This window comes from Trachypithecus francoisi, unplaced genomic scaffold (genome assembly GCF_009764315.1).
Source record: "Trachypithecus francoisi isolate TF-2019V2 unplaced genomic scaffold, Tfra_2.0 Lachesis_group3, whole genome shotgun sequence".
Lineage (NCBI taxonomy): Eukaryota > Metazoa > Chordata > Mammalia > Primates > Cercopithecidae > Trachypithecus > Trachypithecus francoisi.
Genome location: NW_022681468.1, coordinates 16,419,351 through 16,432,603, shown reverse-complemented (window position 1 = coordinate 16,432,603; position 13,253 = coordinate 16,419,351). Strand labels below are relative to the sequence as shown.

General features: G+C 49.6%; 1 long non-coding RNA gene across 1 annotated transcript; it reads left to right on the top strand.

Moving 5' to 3' along the window:
- The first annotated feature begins 5,430 nt into the window (after window positions 1-5,430).
- LOC117071139 lies at window positions 5,431-12,800 on the top strand. Its single transcript, XR_004432152.1, has 4 exons — window positions 5,431-5,713; window positions 10,915-11,109; window positions 12,205-12,263; window positions 12,420-12,800. It is a non-coding gene; the product is annotated as an uncharacterized LOC117071139 (long non-coding RNA).
- Window positions 12,801-13,253: the final 453 nt, after the last annotated feature.

Genomic DNA, 13,253 nt, shown 5'->3' with positions numbered 1-13,253 from the left:
TATCTCTTCCTCTCCAATTCTTCTGCCCCTTCTTGCTTTCTTTTGTCTAATTGCTTTGGTTAATGTCTCCAGCATCATGTTCAACAGTCATGATGTGTTGTTTTTTAATGTGCAGATGGTTTTTGTTTGCTAGTATTTTATTTAAGATTTTTCTATCTGGGTTTATGTAAGAGCTATCTGTGATCAAGTGAGGTTAGTGGGGCCTGTTTTTAAACCCTTCTCTGGTACCCACAGCCTATGTGTGGGTGACAGCATGAACTGCAAAGATTCTCATGAAATTCACTTTGCATGTTCTTCCCTCCACACTGGCTGCTGCCACCACCTTCAAAATCCACCCCTCTTGTGCTTCCTTTTGCCTCACCCTCTGTTGGTCTTTCAGACTCCTCCTTTCACCTTCATGTCTGCTTTCTGTTCTTTCCCCTTCCTGGGGAAGCTTATAATATCAAGAAAGTGAACAAGCCTTGGACCGACACAGACAAACCTGGTGTTAAATCACAGCTCAGCCACTTGCCAGGTCTGAGGCTTTGGGCAGGTTGATGAATCTTTTCAAGCCTCAGCTTTCTCATCTCTGAAATGGGAATGCTAACAATGCCTCACTTTACTGGGTTGCCGATAAGCGTAATACAATTTAAAGAGATAACACAGTGAACAGCTGTTTGTTAGAGCTGTTCGCCAAGCCCAGTTCTTCCTCCTGGCCATAGGCTTAGATAACATTTCCCACTCTTCTTTGCGGGTGGTGTGGGAGAAGCCTGCTGTGTGCTAGCCAGTGGAATGTGATCAGAATGATGTGTACCACTTTCTGGTAAGGCCTACAAAGAGCCTCTCTCAAGAAAGTTTCCATATTCTTTTTCCTTTTACTAGTTTGATGCAGACAAACAAGGTGAAGATGGTGGAGCCACAATGTGGAAGGAGGTTGGATCCCTGAATCACCACTTGGAAGAGAGTCACCTGCTAATAAAAAACATAGTTTTGGATTTTACATGAAAAACTAATAAACATTTATCATATTTGACCCATTGTCCATTTCAGGGTTTGTTTGTTGTAGCAAAAAACATTATCCTAATTAATACTGTGCTCAAGAAATGTGACTTCTTCCTCCCACTTTCCTCTTTCTCATCCCTCTTGACCCAGCTCAAAATGCCAGCTCCCTGGTGAGTCTTTCTCCCACCTCTTCAGGTAAAATTCATCATTCGGTCTTTGTTGCTTTCAGAGCACTTAGTGCAAGCCCTTTCTCAGTCACAAACTAGGTTGTGAATTCTTTGTTTATAGATCTTTCTGGCCATCAGTGCAGTGAGGTGTCTGGTCCAGAGCTGGTGCTCAGAAGAGGTTAGTGGGCTCAATGAGGGATGAGTATGGCATGTGCAGATGTATTAAGCACATGTTCTGGTTAAAAATTGATATGTACAAAATCTCTGCAAAAGGATATAGCAACAATACATTAATCATCTCTTCCAACCTTAAGTTCAAAGCGAACTGTTGACCTAGTTACAACGTTGGGTCACTGCCAGGGACAGCTTTTAGTAAAGGCTCCTGGAACAAAGATGTGGATTGTATTTCATGCACCCTTTATTTCCTACCACGTTAGGTTCAAGTCTTGGCTCTATCTGGAATTAGGTATGAGGCCTTAGGTGTGTTACCTCCCTGAGGGTTCATACAGTTGTGATGTGGTGGGCAGGGAGAGCACTCCTTACCTCATGTGGGCCTAGGGAGGCCAAGCTGCAGGGAGCTGGGGCTGGAGGAGGCAGCCCTGGAGGAGGGCTTCTCTGAGGTTCCATGTGGTATTCATGTCCGCAGACCTCTGAAATGCCAGATTGTGGGCCTACGCCTCAGCTCTCGCTGCTCAGGGGCTTGGTCCCAGCTATCAAGGTGGGACCACATCAAGACTTCCTAAAGCCCTACGTTCCAGAGAGATTCTGGTGCTCACCATCACCCCACAAGTCAGACAAAAGTAAAACAATACTATAATGGAAATAGCATAATGCAACCGAATTCTGATTTTTTTCATGATTGTTACTTTGATAGTGCTTTTGCAACATTACATATCACTATCTTTCTAAAATATTTTATTTTTCCTCATTTAGTTTTTGGTGCCTCTGTTTGCTGTCATCTTCAGCACCTGCTGGGCCTCCTGTTGGAGAATCCAGGAGGCAAGTTGATACCTGTCTTAAGGCACCTTGAAAATCTTGCATTCTTGGTATCCGTGGGAGCGGAGCCCAATTCCTATCCGTGTGGGCAGGTGCTGATACCTTACGCGTACATGGCTGGAAAGGAGCCAGGTCTCAGCTGCGGAGCTGTGGCACCTTTCCTGGGTTCCTGTGGTGCATGGAGAGGGCAGGAAGTCTTGCAAGCTGCTATGTGTGGGGTGAGGGTGTAACAAAGGGTGCTGGGGATGGGGACGGGGGGATATGGAGAGGCTGAGCTGGGAGGAAAGCGAGCAGGGAGGGGCCTGTGGAAAATGCCACTTGCGTTATCCCTTGGGCTCTGGGAGAGGCAGCGAAATGTGGAACAAGCCCAGGTGCTTCCTGGTGTCTGGGCCTCAGAGGGGTTGGCTGAGGCGGTGGTTTGGTGGGCTGGAGAGGTGAGGCTTGGCACTGGAGACAAAGAGCCCCTGGCTGGCCTCGGAATCTTTCTTCTGATGTCTCAATAGTGGCAGGAAAATGGCATAGTTTAAAAACATGCACTTTAGAGCCAGATTGTCCAGATCCACATCTGAGTTCCGTGGTCACCAGCTCCACCATCTTCAGAAAACCACTGAACGTTTCTGAGACATGAGTTGTTTCAAACTAGAAGGGTCAAGAGGCCCCTCAGCCCAGCAACCTCATTTCACAGAGAATGCTGCTGAGGTCGCACTGGGGAAGGAGCTCTTCAGAAGCCCCAGCTAGGAGGAGGCAGAGCTGGAGCCTGAACCTAAGACCTCTGACTCCTATCTAAGTACTTCATTCAGTCCATCGTTGTGAAATTGGGCATAAACAATCTCCAGCCACGGATTCTCCCAATTTAACCATTCATTCCCCCAACCATCCATCATGCGTCCACAAATCACCAAATTCCTCCATTTCTCCATTCATAGAATCCATTCCTCTACCTGCCCATCTATGATCCATCCATCCATCCATCCACCCATCCATCCATCTGCCCATTCCTTCCTCTCTCTCTCTAGCTATTCCTTATTTATCCATCTGTCATCCATCTATCCATTTATGCATCCACCTATCCTTCCATCCAACCACTACCATGCCCAGCAATCCAGGAGAATGGCTATTGGGTACATAACCAACAGCTTGCCGTAGGGTATGACTTTCTTTTTTGTTTTTTTTTTTTTGAGATGGAGTTTCACTCTTGTTGCCCAGGCTGGAGTGAAATGGTGTGATCTCGGCTCACTGCAACCTCTACCTCCCAGGTTCAAGCAACTCTCCCACCTCAGCTTCCCGAGTAGCTAGGATTACAGGCGTTTGCCATCATGCCAGGCTAATTTTATATTTTTAGTCAAGACATGGTTTCTCCATGTTGGTCAGGCTGGTCTTGAACTCCTGACTTCAGGTAATCTGCCCTCCCAAAGTGCTGGGATTACAGGCGCTAGCCACCACACCCGGCCCAGAATCTCCAGTTACTATATTTAAATCATTTTTTCTCAATTCAAATCAGTGTTTACTAATTTGCTGTTAAGTTCATAGTGTTCTAAGAACTGCTGGGTAGGGGTCAGGATTCAGAAAAAAAAAATAATAAAACATAAAATACTGTTTCCTAAAGAAATATGACTATTAATTGCAATTAGGGAACGTGAATTGCATCTTGGACTAGGAAAATAAAAGAGCTATCAAGCACAGTATTGGGGCAATTGATTAAAATTTAATATGGACTGTGAAATAGATAATAGGATATTGCTGGAATGTTTAATTTCCTGATTTTGATAACTGGGCTATGGTTGTACAACAGTATGTTCTTTTTCTTAGGAAATTCCCGCAGAAGTATTTAGGGATAAAAAGGCGCATTATCTCCAATTTACTTGCAAATGATTTCAGAAAAAAGATACACATATATATATATGTACATATAATACAAACATTACAATGTACGATGTAAAATATATGTATATATTAAAATATATGATTATATAGTTATATATACATAAATTTTGTGTGTGTGTGTGTGTGTGTGTGTACATATATATATATGTAGAGAGAGAGTGAAAGGAAGAAAATGGGTAAAAAGTAAGCAATTGGTGCATTTTGGTCAAAGATATAAGGGAGCTCCTTGTACTATTCTTGCAAATTTTCTGCCTGTTTGAAATTTTATAAAATAAAAAGTTGGCCGGGTGTGACGGCTCACGCCTGTAATCCCAACACGTTGGGAGGCCAAGGCAGGTGGATCATTTGAGGTCAGGAGTTCGAGACCAGCCTGGCTAACATGGTGAAACTCCATCTCCACTAAAAATAGAAAAACTTAGCTGTGTGTGGTGGTGGGTGCCTGTAATCCCAGCTACTCAGGAGGCTGAGGCAGGAGAATCGCTTGATCCCGGGAGGTGGAGGTTGCAGGGAGCTGAGATCACGCCACTCCACCTCAGCCTGGGCGACAGAGTGAGACTTCATCTCAAAAAAAAGAAAAAAAAAAGTCAATCTTCCAAATCCCGAGTCCCTTTCTGAGGAGTTTAAAATTAGAGGAGATAACCCGGCAAGCCCAAATGCCTCCGAAGGTAAAGAGGACAGGACATACTAATCTGTGGTATTTAAGTCCCACCCCCATGCCCATCCCCACCCCCGGCTCCAGCAAGGTACACAGGGAAGGACTAGAGGGGAGAGGGTGGGAGACAGACCGTGGGAGTGGGGCTGGGGGAAGTTTGTGGGGTGGGCTGGCGAGAGCTGCAGTGGGCGTGGCAAAGGACCTTCTGAGAAGTCAGCTAAGGGTCAAGAATTCCATTGTTTTTCAAGAATCAGAAAAGGATTGAAATGTAATTTTAAGTTACTTTTGGTTGCCAGACTATGAGTCTTGGAGTGCAAATTCGTGCAAAGACTGGTTCATGTGGAGCCTTGCATGTTATTCAGGTTACAAATATATAGCTCTTCTCCATCAGTTAGCACTATCACAAAGATCCTTGGGGAATGAGCTGGTCAGAGAAGCTCTACCTCCAGCAGGAAGTGGAAAACTATTGGAAGCAGAGGTATAAGTGACAACTGGCTGGGCAGTGAGGAAGAAGAAGTCTTGTGAGTCCAGATGAGAAAGGGGAAAGGCATGGAGAAAATGAATATTTATGGTGCACTGTGCTAGGCTCATATACATACCTTCATGTCACTTAATCCACACAATATCCGTGCTAACTAATTATTATGAGCTCCATTTTAAAGATAAGAAGACTGAGTCACAGAGAGATTGCCCAAGGTCATACTGCTAGTAAATAGCAGAACCAGGAATTGCATGATGCCACCAATGCTACCCTGACTCAAGGAAGAACATGTCATGGGCAGGTGGTAGGGAGAGGTGAGATATGGATGAGCCCAAGGGAAGGCCTTGGATGCCAGGAGCAAGAGCCCAGACTTCACCAACATAGATTCTAAGAAAACTGCTAGCAGATGAGGGTGCTGGTGGACATGGAATGTTAAGAAGAGGGGCCAGGGGTCATAATCTCACCCAGCCACCGCAGCAGCTGTCACCAAGACACCCACCTCTCAGAGAGCCTGGCTTGCAGACCCCTTCATCTGACGGATTCTCCTGAGAGGTAGGCACTGCTTCCTTCTCCATGGCACCAGGCACATTTAGATTCAGAGAGGGATGTGAATTCCATGTGGGCAGGCTCCAATTGTGACCTTGCCAGCTGCTGCTTCCTGTTCTCTCCTGACACAGGATGGGGGACAGCCCCCCCTCCTCCTTGCAGACTGGATGATTACTGAGCACACACCAGCTGCTCAGTGAGCCCAGCCTCCCTCTGCTTGGTGACTTGGACTGCAGCCTTGCCCACCTGACCATCTCAGAGCCCAGACCAGGCCCTTCCCAGTGGGCAGAGGGCTGAGCTTGTGACACAGGGGCCCAGAGAAGGCCGAGGTCTGGCAGGAGGAGGGGAGCAGTGAGAGCCAGAAAAGAATCACTTGGGATTTCAGCAAAGTAGAAGCATGATTTTCCCAACTGGGCCAGGGCTCTGTCTTCTGTCTGCTGGAGGCAGATCATGGCGAGGCCCTACAGGATGACTGGGCCACAGGAGGGAAGGAGCCTGGGTCTCCGAAGGACCATGTAGAAGACAGCTGACCCCCACCCTCAATACCTACCCTAGGATTAGTGTGAGTGTGAGGAAGAAATGTGCTTCTGCTGCAGGGAGATGTTACCTGCGTGGGCCTGTTTGTTACAGCGGAATGCCTCCTCCGATACACAGTCTGTGTCGTCATGGGGTCATGCAAATAGCACCCAGCTCCCGACTCGAAAAATAAGCCACCCATTTGCTGTCATCTTGGACAGTCGCTTAGCTGAGACCCAATTTTCCCATCTGTGAGGAAAGAGGATCAGTTAGGTGATTTCCAAGAGTCCCTTCTGTTCCGTGATTCTGTTTTCTAAGAGGTGGACAGTAGTCTTTGAGAATGAAAACCCAGCCAAATATTAGACAAAATGTCTGACAGCATCCTGACGGATCAGATGCAAAGTGGAAGCTTGCAGGCCGCAGGTGGAGACGGGTCACAGCAGGCTGAGTAATGACGCTTAAGGAGTATTGATTAGGATGGATCAATAACAGCCCAGCAAGGAAGTCTCTAGCGATGTGCCACAGGACTCTTTTTTTTTTTTTTTTGAGACGGAGTTCGCTCTGTTGCCCGGGCTGGAGTGCAGTGGCCGGATCTCAGCTCACTGCAAGCTCCGCCTCCCGGGTTTACGCCGTTCTCCTGCCTCAGCCTCCTGAGTAGCTGGGACTACAGGCGCCCGCCACCTCGCCTGGCTAGTTTTTTCTATTTTTAGTAGAGAGGGGGTTTCACCGCGTTAGCCAGGATGGTCTCGATCTCCTGACCTCGTGATCCGCCCGTCTCGGCCTCCCAAAGTGCTGGGATTACAGGCTTGAGCCACCACGCCTGGCCTGGACTCTTTTATTTTATTATTTCTTAAGATGGAGTCTCATTCTGTCACCAAGGCTGTAGTGCAGTGGCACAATCATGGCTCACTGCTGCCTCAACCTCCTGGGCTCAAATGATCCTCCCACCTCAGCCTCCCAAGTAGCTGAGATGACAGGCACAGGCCAACACACCTGGCAAATTTTTACAAATATTTTAGTAGAGATGGGGTCTCGCTGTGTTGCCCAGACTGGTCTCAAACTCCTAGGCTCAAGTGATCCTCCCACTTTGGCCTCCCAAAGTGCTGGGATTACAGGTGTGAGCCACTGCTCCCAGCCCCACAGGACTCTTTTATTTTATTTTATTTTATTTTTTTTTTTTTGAGACGGAGTCTCGCTCTGTCGCCCAGGCTGGGTGCAGTGGCCAGATCTCAGCTCACTGCAAGCTCCGCCTCCCGGGTTCCCGCCATTCTCCTGCCTCAGCCTCCAAGTAGCTGGGACTACAGGCGCCCGCCACCTCGCCCGGCTAGTTTTTTGTACTTTTTTAGTAGAGACAGGGTTTCACCGTGTTAGCCAGGATGGTCTCGATCTCCTGACCTCGTGATCCGCCCGTCTCGGCCTCCCAAAGTGCTGGGATTACAGGCTTGAGCCACCGCGCCCGGCCCCAGGACTCTTTTAAAGTCAACAACTTGAATGAACATACGGAAAAGAAGTTGAAATGTATACAAAACACAAAACTGAGAGGGCTAATGCACAAGTGGATGAGAGACCCATGGTTCAAAGCTGTCTTCTAAAGTAAGAGATTGGGATGAAGGTGACAAAGGCAAACAGAACCAAAGATGAATGCAAGTCCTGCAGAATTCAAGGGCTGGGGGAGCTTGTCTGGGCAACAGGCCTTAGCAGCAGGCTGTGCCAATGTGACCTGGACATCTGTGTTGCCCACATGTATTCTTGTGAACCCAGTACTGGGCCATGGCTACTGAAGCCCACGGCATCTGAGGCTGCACTGAGCAGTCACACATGGGGTCCAAGGAGGGGAAAGAAGGTATCCATCCTAAATGGTCATCCCTGAGGTCCCCTGTGCAATGGAGCTGAAAACTCCAGACTTTAGAACGAAACTTCAGACTTTAGAATGAAAGTCAGAAATTTTCTGTAAAGATCAAGTAGTAAATGTTTTAAGCCTAGGGCCATACAGGTTCCCTTGTAACTGTTCCACTTGGCTTTTGTAGCTCAAAAGCAGCCACAGACAACAGTAAACAAATGTGTGTGGCTATGCTCCAATAAAACTTTATTTACAAAAACAAGGGGTGGGCCAGATTTGGCCCTTGGGCTGTAGTTTGTCCTCCCTACTTTGGAAAAAAGAGCAGACATCAATGACCAGGGTGGCGAGGGTTCTGGAGGTGGAGGCCAGTGTGGATGGGTAAAAGAACTGGGTGGGGCTCAGTGGGGAGAGGTAGGCATGCCCCCTCACTGGCCTCACATGGAGAGCCATGTGAGGGAAAGTGAGAAGGGGGCTTATTTTCATCCATGCCAGGGAAGACCTCATAAAACAACAAAGGAGTGATTCTGCATTATCCGAGGCTAGGGATGGGGAACAGGGCCGGGTGATCTTCCACACCCTGGCCTCTGCCTCCTGGAATGGCCGCGTCTTCCCACCCTTCCCTGTCCCAACACTAGGCTGGGACATTCTGCCTACATAGTGAGGCATGAATAATACCCTGGAGGCACAGCCGCAGTCCCTTCAATGATGAGGCTCCAGGAATCAAGGAGACATTTGTAGGGCTGGCTTGATTAGAGACTTCAGCAAGCCCTGCGGGGCTGGGGAGGCCTCTGGCTGCAGATTACCCTCCCCACCATACGGGTGATGGACACCTGGCTCTTCAGGTGGGAGGCCTGGCCCAGGGCTGGCCTCTCAGAGCCTGGTTTGTGCCTTGGGGTTCCCCCCGGTCCAAATTGTGGCAGGTGGTTGGATGAGTTAATTTCTCTGGTCCTTTCCAGCATAGGCATCCTGGGACCAGGGAGCAGCCACCAATGACTACAGATGAAACACAAGCCTCCCTGGTCACTTTTTGCTGGCCGTTGGAAGGAGGCTGATGAGTGGGAGTGGAATCTCCAGGTTTCCTGGGGCACCATTCTCGATCCCCTCACCTCAGCTCTGTGAGGTCATGGGTAAGCCTGAAACAGGTCCCAACTCATTCAGTCTTGCCATAAACCTATGAAATGGGTGTCACCCACGAGGCTTTGGTTGCAAATAACAGAAACCGCAACTCAACTGCCATATGGAAGCAGAGAAGCAACTGACTCTTTGCTGGAGGCTTATGGCAGGACTTCAAGTAGTGAGGTGGTGGCTGTTCAGGTCAAAGGATTCGCAACTCCCACTGACTTAAACAATGAAAAACTGCATCTATGATCTTAGCAACAACGTTCAGTAACATTCAGTATCACCACGGAGGAGGACGCGGCCTCCCTGGTGATAGCTGATTGGACCGGGGGAAGCCCCAGTCCCAGGGCAGCCAATCAGCAGTCTGGCAAGCAGCCAATGGGATGGCCTGGAGGGGGAGTTCTCCCCAGTCACGATACCAATAATTAAGAGGTCCATGCTGGAGCTCTGTCTTGGAGATCTGAGCCAGAGATTTGGAACAAATATGAGGCAATCTGTAGAAGGAGCAGAAGACAAAAATCACACTGAAGGCAGTGAGTGGAGGAGCTTGAGCTGTGGGATACAGAAGCCAGGAGGGAGAGAGGCACAGGCAGAGCCAGTCTGGCGAGGACTCAGCCATCTTTAAAGCCAGGAATGGAAGGTTCTCTGTCCCTAAAAGTGAAGCAGAACTTTCCCAGTCCCCAGTTTGTTCTGGTCTTTAGAAGCTGGTGAGCGGCCAGCCATGGAGGCCATGCCAAGTGACTGGCATGGCTGAGTTGCTATCCTTATCTGTGGCCTCCCATCCGCCCCTCGCCTTCACCGAAGAGGCAGCAAGGAGGACAGTGAAGCCTGAAATTCTGAGGAATTTTCTTGCAGAGTTATGGTGTGGCATAAGCCAGCCTTCCTGGGCCAGGTTCTCTCTCTGCAGGGCATCCCTGGGGAATGTGTGAGTGCTAGGAGTGGTACCTAGGTCTCTAGGCCCCCTGGACTTTCCAGCGCCATCCCTAAACTAGGGAGTCTTTCCTGACCCTGAATGAGAGTGCTTTGATGGGCCAAGGCCAGGGAATCAGCCCATAAGCAGTGTTTCGGGAGGAATGGGCTGCCAGCCTCGCCCTCTGCCCTGGCCCAAACCAGGATTGTCAGTATGGGGTGAGACAGAAGGAACAGAGAGTAGGGAGGCCCAATGGGGTCCCCAGAGTATGGACCACCTGTGCCTCTTTTCTGCCTCCCACCCTCACCTGCATTTCACTGGGGGCCCCTGAGTTTCTCAAACAAGGGAGACCATCTAAATACCTTGTAACTGAGGGTGCAGTCATTGGAATCCCATCAAACTCCCAAGTCCACCATCTACTGTGAGGCAAGTCACCCAACCTCCCTGAGCCTCCATTTTTTCATCAGTGAAATGGGAGCGATCATAGTGCCTCCTACACAGAGCAGGGGAATTAAATGAGTCCCCACGTGTGAAGCACATGAACCTGTGCCTGGCACGTAGCACATGTGGACTAGCCACCTCCTGTAAGCAGGGGCTCAGGGAAGGGAGCCAGGAAAGAGGGATGTAGAGAGAACAGGAGGCAGAGAGAAATGCTAAAAGGAGAAGGAGGGGAGAAGGATATGAAGAGGCCAGAGAGGAAATGGGGCTCCCTGGGGTGCTGACCTTGACCTCTCAGGCCTGGCTCAGGTCTGTCTGTCTTGTTCTTTCTTCCCCCATGTAATCTGTGTCTGGAATGCTTAGAAATTCTGCTTCCACCCCCAGCAGTTGCCATGGTGATGAAAACCTGGACCCAGTGGAAAGTTCTCTGTGCTCTTGGCAACGAGACTGCAGCACCCTGCCTCCCCCTGCCTGCCTGTGCGTGGGCGGCCAGCTCCGGCTGCTGCCAGGATTTGGGGCCAGCACGGCCTCTCTGCAAGACCCAGCCCTGCCCTCACAGAATCTAGGATGGGAGCTTCGGTATGTCCAGTGCCAGGGGCCCTCAGAGAATATCTAGCCTGTCCCATTTTACTGATGGGACCCTGGGCCACAGAGGACTGGTGGCTTGTCCAAAGCTGCACAGACACCCTGGGGTCTCTCTCCTGGGCTCGGCTGTGAGTCGGGTGGGCACGGAGCACCCAGGAACATCGCAGACAGGGGACTAGCCACATGGCAGGCCAGTCCCAGAAAGCTGCAGCCAGGAGGATGCAGAAGACAAAGGGACTCCAGGAAGCTGGACACTGCCTTCCTCTTCTCTCCTAGACACAGTGGTGGGTGGGTCCAAAGGACTGAATGCTTGTGTCCCTCCCCAATTCACATACAGAAGCCCCAGTCCCCAGTGTGATGTTATTTGGGGTACAGCCTTTGGGGGTGATTAGGGCATGAGGGAGGGACCCTCACAGTGGAATTAGTGCCCTTGTGAGAAGAGACAGGAGGGACAATCCCTCCACCATGTGGAGGTCGCAGGCACCCAGGGAGAGGGCCCCTGGCAGCCCTACCATGCTAGTACTCTGATCTTGCAGACTTTAGAGCTGCGATAAATCCATACTTATTGTCAAAGCTGCCCTGTCCACAGTAATGAGTTACAGCGTCCTGAGCTGACTCAGACAGTGAATTTGTTGGGGTGCTGAGTTTGCTCCACTCTCCGCAATCCCAGCTCTCAGACTAAGTGGAAAGGCACAAGCCAGGGCTTTTTTTTTTTTTTTTTTTTTTTGTTGAGACACAATCTTTCTCTGTCACCCAGGCTGGAGTACAGTAGCGTGATCTCGGCTCACTGCAGCCTCCGCCTCCTGGGTTCAAGCGATTCTCCTGCCTCAGCCTCCTGAGTAGCTGGGACTATAGGTGTGCGCCACCATGCCCAGTTAATTTTTGTATTTTTAGTAGAGATGAGGTTTCAGCATGTTGGCCAGGATGGTATCGATCTCCCGACCTCATGATCCACCTGCCTCAGCCTCCCAAAGTGCTGGGATTACAGGCGTGAGCCACTGCGCCCAGCCAAGCCAGCCTTTAGCAGCCTCCCTGCCAGGGTCCTGGGGGCCCCTATTTGATTCCCCTCCTCTTTTTCCTCCTCCTCAGCAGGCTGAACGTTGGTCCTGAAGTTTGCTTCCAGCAGAGGCCAACTGCCTCTCTTCAAGGTTGGTAGGTCCTTAACCAGCTCTCTCCCGCCTTTTGCCCACCCAACTCCTTCTGTGCTATTTTTCTTTTATGTACCCCATGTGCTATGGTCTGAATGTTTCATGTTGCCCCAAAGTTTGTATGTTGTCATCTAATCCCCATTGTGATGGTATTAGGAGGTGGGAGCTTTGGGGTCATCTGGCCAGACCCTCATGAATGGGATCAGTACCATAAAAGAGGAGCTGAAGAACTCCCTTACCTCTTCCACCATGTGAGGACACAGCAAGAAGACAGTTCTGTGAGCCAGGAAACAGGCCTTCACCAGGCACCAGAGCTGGTATCTCTGGTGCAGACGCCAGCACCTTGATCTTGGACCTTCCAGCCTCCAGAGTTTCTGTTGTTTATAAACCACTTAGTTTATGATATTTTACTATAGTAGTCTGAATGGACTAAGATACCATGTTTTCAAAACTTCTCTTCTTCTGTCTCTTCTTGAGTGAGGGTCTCACTCTGTTGCCCAGGCTGGAGTGCAGTGGCACGATCATGGCTCACTGCAGCCTTGACCTCCCAGACTCAAGGGATCTTCCAGCCTCCCAAGTAGCTGGGATCACAGGCGCACACCACCACAACTGGCTAATTTTTCATATTTTTGTAGAGATGGGATCTTGCCATGTTGCCCAGGCTGGTCTTGAATTCCTGGGTTCAAGTAATCCACCTGCCTCAGCCTCCCAAAGTGCTGGGATTATAGGCATGAGCCACCACCCCCAGATGTCTCTTAAGCAAACAGCTTTACTGAGTAACAATACAATGGCCCATTTTTGATCATCAAAGCCCCACAGAACCCAGGCTTTGCCTGCCCCAGAGACACGGGACTCTTCAGGTTCTTATATGGTCATGTGATGGATATGTGGGACAGTTCCATAAGCTGAACACTGTCACTAGTGCAGGGCCTACTGTCCACATCCCTCAGAACCCTGCAGGTGAAGGTTCCCAAGATGACATCAATGGAA